Raw genomic sequence first — 10648 nt, 5'->3', positions numbered from 1 at the left:
CATGGGCTCCCTGGTGGCCCTCCGATGCCCATCTTCTGATATATGAGGTCTTTCGTCCGAGAAATAAATAATAAGCAAGCTTTGGGGAAGAAAATCCGCCGCCACGAGGCGGAACCTTGGCAGAACCAATCTAGGGCTCCGGCAGAGCTGTTCTGCCGGGGAAACTTCCCTCCGGGAGGGGGAAATCATCACCATCATCATCACCAATGATCCTCTCATCGGGAGGGGGTCAATCTCCATCAACATCTTCACCAGCACCATCTCATATCAAACCCTAGTTCATCTCTTGTATCCAGTCTTTCTATCCAAACCTCAGATTGGTACGTGTGGGTTGCTAGTAGTGTTGATTACTCCTTGTAGTTGATGCTAGTTGGTTTACTTGGTGGAAGATCATATGTTTAGATCCATTATGCATATTAGTACACCTCTGATTATTAACATGAATATGCTTTTTGAGTAGTTACGTTTGTTCCTGAGGACATGGGAGAAGTCTTGCTATAAGTAGTCTTGTGAATTTGGTATTCGTTTGATATTTTGATGAGATGTATGTTGTCATCCCTCTAGTGGTGTCATGTGAACATCGACTACATGACACTTCGCCATTGTTTGGGCCAAGAGGGAGGCATTGGGAAGTAATAGGTAGATGATGGGTTGCTAGAGTGACAGAAGCTTAAACCCTAGTTTATGCGTTGCTTCGTAAGGGGATGATTTGGATCCATATGTTTCATGCTATGGTTAGGTTTACCTTAATACTTCTGCTATAGTTGTGGATGCTTGCAATGGGGGTTAATCATAAGTGGGATGCTTTTCCATGTAAGGACAACACCCAAGCACCGTTCCACCCACATATCATATTATCAAAGTATCAAACGCGAATCATATGAACATGATGAAAACTAGCTTGACCATAATTCCCATGTGTCCTCGGGAGCTATTTCCTTCATATAAGAGTTTGTCCAGGCTTTTCCTTTGCTACAAAAAGGATTGGGCCATCTTGCTACACCTTATTTACTTTTATTACTTGCTAATCGTTACAAATTACCATATCACAAAACTATCTGTTACCGATAATTTCAGTGCTTGCAGAGAATACCTTACTGAAAACTGCTTATCATTTCCTTCTGCTCCTTGTTGGGTTCGACACTCTTACTTATTGAAAAGCTACGATAGATCCCCTACACTTGCGGGTCATCAAGACTCTTTTCTGGCGCCGTTGCCGGGGAGTGAAGCGCCTTTGGTAGGTGGACTTTGGTAAGGAAAAATTTATATAGTGTGCTGAAATTTACTGTCACTTGTTACTATGGAACATAATCCTTTGAGGGGCTTGTTCGGGGTATCTTCACCCCGACCAGTAGAGCAAAGAGTTGCTCCTCAACCTACTGAACCTAATAAAATGTTTACTTTGAAATTCCTTCGGGTATGATAGAGAAACTGCTAGCTAATCCTTCTGCAGGAGATGGAACATTGCATCCCGATTTACAATTAATCTATGTGGATGAAGTTTGTGGATTATTTAAGCTTGCAGATATGCCCGATGATGTTATCAAGAAGAAGGCCTTCCCTTTATCTTTGAAGGGATATGCATTGACATGGTATAGGCTATGTGATGATATGGGATCATGGGACTACACGCGATTGAAATTGGAATTTCATCAGAAGTTTTATCCTATGCATCTTGTTCATCGTGATCGTAATTATATATATAATTTTTGGCCTCGCGAAGGAGAAAGCATCGCTCAAGCTTGGGGGAGGCTTAACTCAATGTTATATTCATGCCCCAATCATGAGCTCTCAACATAAATGATTATTCAAAATTTTTATGCTCGGCTTTCTCTCAGTAATCGTTCCATGCTCGATACTTCTTGTATTGGATCTTTTATGATGAAGACTATTGAATTCAAATGGGATTTATTGGAAAGAATTAAACGCAAATCTAAAGATTGGGACCTCGACGAAGGTAAGGAGTCAGGTATAACACCTAAGTTAGATTGTGTTAAATCTTTTATGGATACCGATGCTTTTCGTGAATTTAGCACTAAATATGGACTTGACTCTGAGAATCCTTTGCTACTAATGTTGATCTCCCTAAGGAGAAGTGGTTTAAATATAATCCTCCCATTGAAGTAAGAGTAGTTGCACCTATTAATGTTGAAGAAAAGACTATCACTTATGATGATCCTATTGTTCCTGCTGCTTATATTGAGAAACCACATTTTCTTGTTAGAATAAAGGATCATGCTAAAGTTTCAACTGTGGTTAACAAAAGTAATATTAAGACACCTAAACCCCCTGTGCAAATTAAAGTTGAACCTAGTATTGCTATGGTTAAAGATCTCTTGGCTGATAATATTGATGGGCATGTTATTTACTTCTGCAATGAAGCTGCTAGAATTGGTAGACCTGATGCTAAAAATAAACATAGACCTGTTGTAGGCATGCCTGTTATTTCTGTTAAAATAGGAAATCATTGTTATCATGGCTTATGTGATATGGGTGCTAGTGCAAGTGCAATACCTCATTCCTTATACCAAGAAATTGTGCATGATATTGCACCCGCTGAGATAGAAGATATCAATGTTACCATTAAACTTGCCAATAGAGATACTATTTTACCGATTGGGATTGTTAGAGATGTTGAAGTCTTGTGTGGGAAAGTTAAATATCCTACTGATTTTCTTATTCTTGGTTCCCCACAAGATGACTTTTGTCCCATTATATTTGGTAGACCCTTTTTGAATACTGTTAATGCTAAGAAAGACCGCAATAAGGATATTGTTTTTGTTGGTTTAGGGGATATGTCTCATGAGTTTGATTTTGCTAAATTTCATAGACAACCCCATGATAAAGAATTGCCTAGTAAAGATGAAATTATTGGTCTTGCTTCTATTGCCGTGCCTCCTACTGATCCCTTAGAACAATATTTGCTAGACCATGAAAATGGTATGTATATGAATGAAAGAAGGTAAATAGATGAGGTATTCTTTAAACAGGGTCCTATTTTGAAACACAACTTGCCTGTTGAAATCCTAGGGGATCCTCCTCCAGCCAAGGGTGATTCCGTGTTTGAGCTTAAACCATTGCCTGATACTCTTAAATATGCTTATCTTGATGAAAAGAAGATATATCCTGTTATTATTACTGCTAACCTTTCAGAGCATGAAGAAGAGAAATTATTGAAAACTCTGAAGAAGCACCGTGCTCCTATTGGATATACTTTTGATGATCTTAAGGGCATTAGTCCCACTCTATGTCAACACAAAATAAATTTGGAGAAAGATGCCAAACCAGTTATTGATCACCAACGGTGGCTAAATCCTAAGATGAAAGAAGTGGTAAGAAAGGAAATATTAAAGCTCCTTGAAGCAAGTATAATTTATCCCGCTGCTCATAGTCAATGGGTAAGTCATGTCCATTGTGTCCCTAAGAAGGGAGGTATTACTGTCATTCCTAATGATAAAGATGAATTTATTCCGCAAAGAATTATTACAGGTTATAGGATGGTAATTGATTTCTGCAAATTAAATAAAGCTACTAAAAAGATCATTAACCTTTGCCTTTCATTGATCAAATGCTAGAAAGATTATCCAAACATACACATTTTTGCTTTCTAGATGGTTACTCTTGTTTCTCTCAAATACCTGTGTCAGCTGATGATCAAGAAAAGACTACTTTTACTTGCCCTTTCAATACCTTTGCTTATAGACGTATGCCTTTTGGTTTATGTAATGCACCTGCTACCTTTCAATGATGCGTGATGGCTATATTCTCTGACTTTTGTGAAAAGATATGTGAAGTTTTCATGGATCATTTCTCTGTTTATGGATCCTCTTTTGATGATTGCTTGAGCAACCTTGATCGAGTTTGCAGAGATGCAAGAAACTAACCTTTTCTTGAATTGGGAGAAGTGCCACTTTATGGTTAATGAAGGTATTGTCTTGGGGCATAAAATTTCTGGAAGAGTTATTGAAGTTTACAAAGCTAAAGTTGATGCTATTGAAAAGATGTTGTGTCCCAAGGACATCAAAGGTATAGGAAGTTTCCTTGGTCATGCCGGTTTTATAGGAGGTTCATTAAGGACTTCTCAAAATTTTCCCGGACTCTGACTAACCTATTACAAAAAGATATTCCTTTTGTCTTTGATGATGATTGTGTACAAGCATTTGAAATACTTAACAAAGCTTTGATTTCTGCACCTATTGTTCAGCCACCTGATTGGAATTTACCCTTTGAAATCATGTGTGATGCTAGTGATTATGCTGTAGGTGCTGTTCTAGGACAAAGAGTTGATAAAAATTAAATGTTATTCAATATGCTAGCAAAACTCTAAACAGTGCTCAAAGAAATTATGCTACTACTGAAAAGGAATTCTTAGCAGTTGTATTTGCTTGTGATAAGTTCAGACCTTATATTGTTGATTCTAAAGTAACTATTCACACTGATCATGCTTCTATTAAATATCTTATGGAAAAGAAAGATGCTAAACCTAGACTTATTAGATGGGTTCTCCTGCTACAAGAATTTGATTTGCATATTATTGATAGAAAGGGAGCTGAGAACCCCGTTGCAGACAACTTCTCTAGGTTAGAGAATATTCTTGATGACCCACTACTATTGATGATAGCTTTCCTGATGAACAATTAGTTGTCATAAATGCTTCTCATACAGCTCTGTGGTATGCTGATTATGCTAATTACATTGTTGCTAAATTTATACCACCTAGTTTCACATACCAGCAAAAGAAAAAGTTCTTCTATGATTTAAGACACTACTTCTGGGATGACCCACATCTTTATAAAGAAGGAGTAGATGGTGTTATTAGACGTTGTATACCTGAGCATGAATAGGAACAGATCCTACGCAAGTGCCACTCCGAGGCTTATGGAGGACACCATGCTGGAGATAGAACTGCGCATAAGGTATTGCAATCCGGTTTTTATTGGCCTACTCTCTTCAAAGATGCCCGTAAGTTTGTCTTGTCTTGTGATGAATGTCAAAGAATTGGTAATATTACTAGACGTCAAGAAATGCCTATGAACTATTCACTTGTTATTGAACCATTTGATGTTTGGGGCTTTTATTATATGGCACCTTTTCCTTCCTCTAATGGTATACTCATATTTTAGTTGCTGTTGATTACGTTACTAAGTGGATAGAAGCTATTCCATCTAGTAGTGCTGATTATAACAACTCTATTAAGATGCTTAAAGAAGTTATTTTTCTGAGGTTTGGAGTCCCTAGATACTTAATGAATGATGGTGGTTCACATTTTATTCATGGTGCCTTTTGTAAAATGCTTGCTAAGTATGATGTTAATCATAGAATTGCATCTCCATATCACCGACAGTCTAGTGGTCAAGTAGAACTTAGCAATAGAGAGCTCAAATTAATTTTGCAAAAGACTGTTAATAGATCTAGAAAGAATTGGTCCAAGAAACTTGATGATGCATTATGGGCTTATAGAACTGCATATAAAAATCCCATGGGTATGTCTCCATATAAATGGTTTATGGTAAAGCATGCCACTTACACTACAAAAAATACACTTCCGTGATGATACGTGTTTGTCACAGTAGGTTGCATTTTCTGTCATGCATGTCCATCCATGACGATTTTATGACAGAATCAAGATAGTCATACATGTGCTGTCATAGAAGTGTTCCATGACATTACCAAAATTATCATCACGGAAGTGTCCACTTCCATGACGATAAATCCCGCATCACAGAAGTGCTTTCGTCAAGGGTGACCGACACATGGCATCCACCGTAACGGAACGCCATTAAGCTATCGGGTCGGGTTTTGGATCCGATAACCCGTTAACAGCCCCGACCAATGGGGATTTTCCACATGTAAAATCATCATTGGCTGGAGGAAACACGTGTCGGCTCATTGTTGGGACAGATGTCATCCACTCATTGGACAGAAGGCGCCTATGATACATCGACACGTCGCACGGCCCAATAGAGGCCCATTCCTGTCAAAAGGCCGGCCCATTTGACTTGGTCAAAAGGTGGCGGGCCGGCCCATGTAAAGCCTATTAATGGCATGTTCGCATATAGCCCATTTACAGCCCGCTAACCCAAGGCCCGTTACGCCCTATCCGAATTAGGCCCAGTAGCGTCATCTGGGCCACCCAATATGATTCCGGCCGGTTTTCACTTCTGGCTCACGTATGGCCCATGACGTCTTTTGGTCCATATGAGGCCCTATGTAACTCTTGGCCTATTAACGGCCCGTGGTGAAACTGGCCCGTAATGAACAGTGTATCACTTTACACTAGGGCTGGAATTCGAGCCGAGTCGAGCCAGCTCGGCTCGACTCGCTAGAGCTCGTTTCGTTAACGAGCTAGCTCGACTCGACTCGTTACTATAACGAGCTTAAACCCAAGATTAACTCGACTCATATAACTCGCGAGCTGGCTCGTTTAGCTTGTTAAGCTCATTAAAGATATGAACATAAAACCCTCAAATGATAAAAAATGATTATGTATATATTAAACATATATATCACTAAACAATTGTAATTTCCTTGTAATGCATGAGTCTCCTAGGCGGGTGGGTCTTCAATGGCTGGGCCTTGTGTTGTGCGTCTGGAACGTAGGGTGCTGAGTGGCTTATATTTTTTTGTATTGAGAGTGGCTGATCTTTTGTACCGAGCCTAACGAGTTACACGAGTACTCGTGAGATTGGCTCATTTAACTTGGTCTATAAACGATCTTAAACTAAAGCTTGGCTCGACTCGTTATTCTTCGAGTTCGAGTTGATTCGAGCCGAGTCACGAGCTACTCATTTAGCTCGCGAGCTTCGAGCTTTTTTCCAGCCCTACTTTACACCCATTAACGGCCCGTGGTGAAACTGGCCCGTAATGAGCAGTGTATCACTTTATACCCATTAACGGCCCGTTATTCTGTTGGGTAGTTTCCAGCCCATGCTATCTTTCGGCCTTCTCAGAGCACATTTATTCTTGGGCTCATTTCTAGTATTCGTTTACTTGTGGCCCGTTACTATCATTTTCTGCTTGTGGGCCAAATTCAGCCCGTGGTTACAGTCGGCCCGTTTGTGGTCCGTTAATACGTTGGGTGTTTTCATAGCGTCATCAAATACGGCCTATTAACGATGGCCCATTATGGTCGGCCCATGAACAGACGATTCCAACTCCAGCCCGTTTACGGCCATAATGTCGTCTGTTTGGCCCATGTTTGGCCAATCGATCATACGGCCCGTATAAGGCCCATTGATGATACGGCCCGCAGAAGGCCCATTGTTTCTATGGCCCGTAGAAGGTGAAGGCCCATTGTTTCTACGACCCATAGAAGGCCCACTGTTTCTACGGCCAGTAGGAGGCCCAATGTCACTACAGTAAATATTAGCCCATGATTATTGTGGCCTAGTTTTAAAAAATAGGTTATTGCAGCGACTAGCTAACCGCGGAAAAGAACTGCAATGACTACAAGCAAACAAATAAACAAGACAACAAGGAAATAAATAAGAAAGCAACTAACGCTAGGCTATCACGGCTATTACACATATTACATCCACTGGGCATCATAGTTCGCCACCAATGCAAATATAGGGAACAAAGCAGCATATCATATACACCGGTTGTCAAAGTTGGCGACCAGCGCAAATAAATGCCGTAGAAAAACAAATCCACAACTGAAACCACTTCAGAAGATCTCAAGAAACAATATCCTGGGTACCCATAATGCTGGCAAGATGCTTAGCAAGCTTATTAACTTTCTCTTGTTTGGCGCTTAAATCCTCGAGCGCTTGCTATTGCACCAGAAAATATGCATCTGAATTCTGCAGGGACTTCCTCATTCCTTCAACTTCCTGTCGCAGCACATCTGATCGATGTCTTTCAACTTGAAGTTGAGACTCAAGAAGACGAACTGATTCAGGCAGCGAGTTTGAAGAGCTTGTGCCAGCAGTGGTGGCCAGTAACTAGAACACTACATCAAGACATGACTTTTGGATTCCCTCACTGTCGTCAAGATAGTTTTTATCTGCTTTCTTGGAGACCAACAGGGATGTCTCACTATCTTGAACCTTATCTGCATTACTTCCTTTACCATTGGATAACGCGGTACTATTCTCCAATATTTTGTCCGCATTCTAAAAGAGAAACAAGCAGACACATCACATTTTTACCATGTTGTATATGAAACTTATTTTGGTAAATGAGTTCAGTAGTAAAGTGGACAGGATAACAACATGAAACAAACATATATCTATGTACCATGGTCACTTTATGGTCTATATCATTCTAGTTTTTGTTACCAAATCAAGATAGAGACACAGTTCAAATAATATTTTTTCAAGACAAAGCAGAATAGACAGAATATAAGCGTGGGTAACTATAGAGCAATAACAACACTTGTAATGTGCATGACATGAGAACATAACTATTTATTCAATTGAAACTGAAATCAACATAGAGCAGGTTACAACAGCAAACCAGTTAAAGAAACAAGTTTAAAACATACCTGTTGCGCCATTGGAGTTTCAATTCCATCCTTCAAATTTGAAAATGGTTGGTATGAGTAAATACAATAATGCAAGAGCAAAGGAGTATGAACCATAGCTACAGAACCTGACCTGAGAACAAATCTTCTTCTCCTTTAAGCGTTGAGTTGGGACTCGGAGTGGTGGTCCTCGTGCTTTGGGCACTGCAGTTCCCTTACTAACTGCTCGTGTTTGGGTGCTTTGTGGTGGAGACGGTGTTGTGTCATCTAGAACTGGGTTACTATCTGCCAGGGTTGGGGTTAGAAGGGGTGTAGCTGGTTCTTTGTCCAACTGGGTAGGGGTACAATCTGCGAGAGTCTGGGTTATGTGTGGTGGATCTGGTCCTTGGGCAAGTACAACCGTGGTTCTATCTGCATCAACTGGTAGCACTATCTTTTCTGAAGACCGAGTTGTTACTCCCTTAGATACTGCCATCACACTCTCCAATTCAAATGGCTGATAAACAAGAAAAGTAATTGAAAGTATAGACATAGTATGATAGACAGGTGCAATGGATAGTGGGGAATAAAAGAGGGCATGAAATAATTCATATTTATGTTGTCTAACCAAACAAGATAGCATGACACAATTTCACCTATATGATGGCTAACTAAACAGGATAGCATGACACAATTTCACATTATGATGGCTAACTAAAAAAGATGGAAAGACATAGTTCAAAATATGAGACTATGTAAACAGGATGACATGACATAACTATATAATGTGTTTATTAAATAGGTTGGCATGCCATAATTCACATACATTCACGGATAGAATGCCATAATTCAAAATATGATGACTGTAAACACTAAACAGGATGAGATGATATAACTATATGATGTCTTTATTAAATGGGTTGCCATGCCATAATTCAGATAGATGATGTGTATGTACTATGTAAACATGATGGCATGCTATAATTCAAATATATGATTTATATAGTAAGCAAGTAAGCAGATGGCAATCCATATATGATGTAAAAACTAAGCAATGCAAGACAACATGCATGACATGGGTAATATAAACCTGCCAAGTTTGAGCATAGACCTCAGGGGAGAAATAGGACTAGGCATCAGTCTCTGAATCCTCCTCTGAGGAGCTCTCTGTAACCAGCAAGATGTCTACTTCAGCAGGTAGCACTGTCTGCTCTGAATACCTTGTTTTCACTCCAGATACTTTCATCGCCGCTTCAAATGGCTGATGCACAGGAAGAGTAGTTGAATATACAAACGTTGTCGACAAATGGAACACATAATACAAAAAATGATAGCATGATACAATTCACATACATGATGATTGGCTAAACAGCATGGCATTGGATAATTCACATATATAATGCCTTTGCAACAAGATAGCATTGTATAATTCACATATATAATGTCTTGCAACAAGATGGCAATGCATAATTCACATATATGGTAATTAGACACTGAACATGTGGCATTCACACAAAGCATGTCTAAACTAATCAAATGACATAGCAATGCGTGACACCATACGCACGATATGAGCAACATAACCCTGCCAAGTTAGAGCATACACCTCAGGGGGGGGGATAGGACTGGTCATCTGTCTCTGAAACCTCCTATGAGGAGCTATCCGTAACCAGCGAGATATGCGCTTCGTCAAATAGCATAGTCTGCTCTGAAGACCTTGTTTTCACTCCAGAATTTGCCATCACCGTGTCAAATGGCTGATGCACACAAAGAGCAATTGAATGTACTAACATTGTTGACAAATGTAATATGTAACGGAAAAAAAGGATGGCCTGATATAATTTACATATAAGATGATGTGCTAAGCAGGATGGCATTGCAAAATTCACATATATGATGCCTGGCTAAACAAGATGACGTTGCATAATTCACATAAATGATGAATAAACTAACAGATGGCATTCGCACAAAGGATGTCTAAACTAAGCAGATGACATATTTGATGTATAAAGTAAGCAATGCAAGACACCATATGCATGATATAACCAACATCAGCATGCCAAGTTAGAGCAAAGACCTTAGGGGGTAAATAGGAGTTGTCTTCTCCTTCTGAATCCCCCTCAGAACAGATATCTTCCTCTCGATTACAATCCGAAATGCATGGAGGGGGGCTGCCTTTGCGCCTACCATGGAGCGACGTCTGCA

The sequence above is a fragment of the Triticum dicoccoides genome, chromosome 5A (assembly GCF_002162155.2).
Source record: "Triticum dicoccoides isolate Atlit2015 ecotype Zavitan chromosome 5A, WEW_v2.0, whole genome shotgun sequence".
Classification (NCBI taxonomy): Eukaryota; Viridiplantae; Streptophyta; class Magnoliopsida; order Poales; family Poaceae; genus Triticum; species Triticum dicoccoides.
This window is presented reverse-complemented; position numbering follows the sequence as displayed.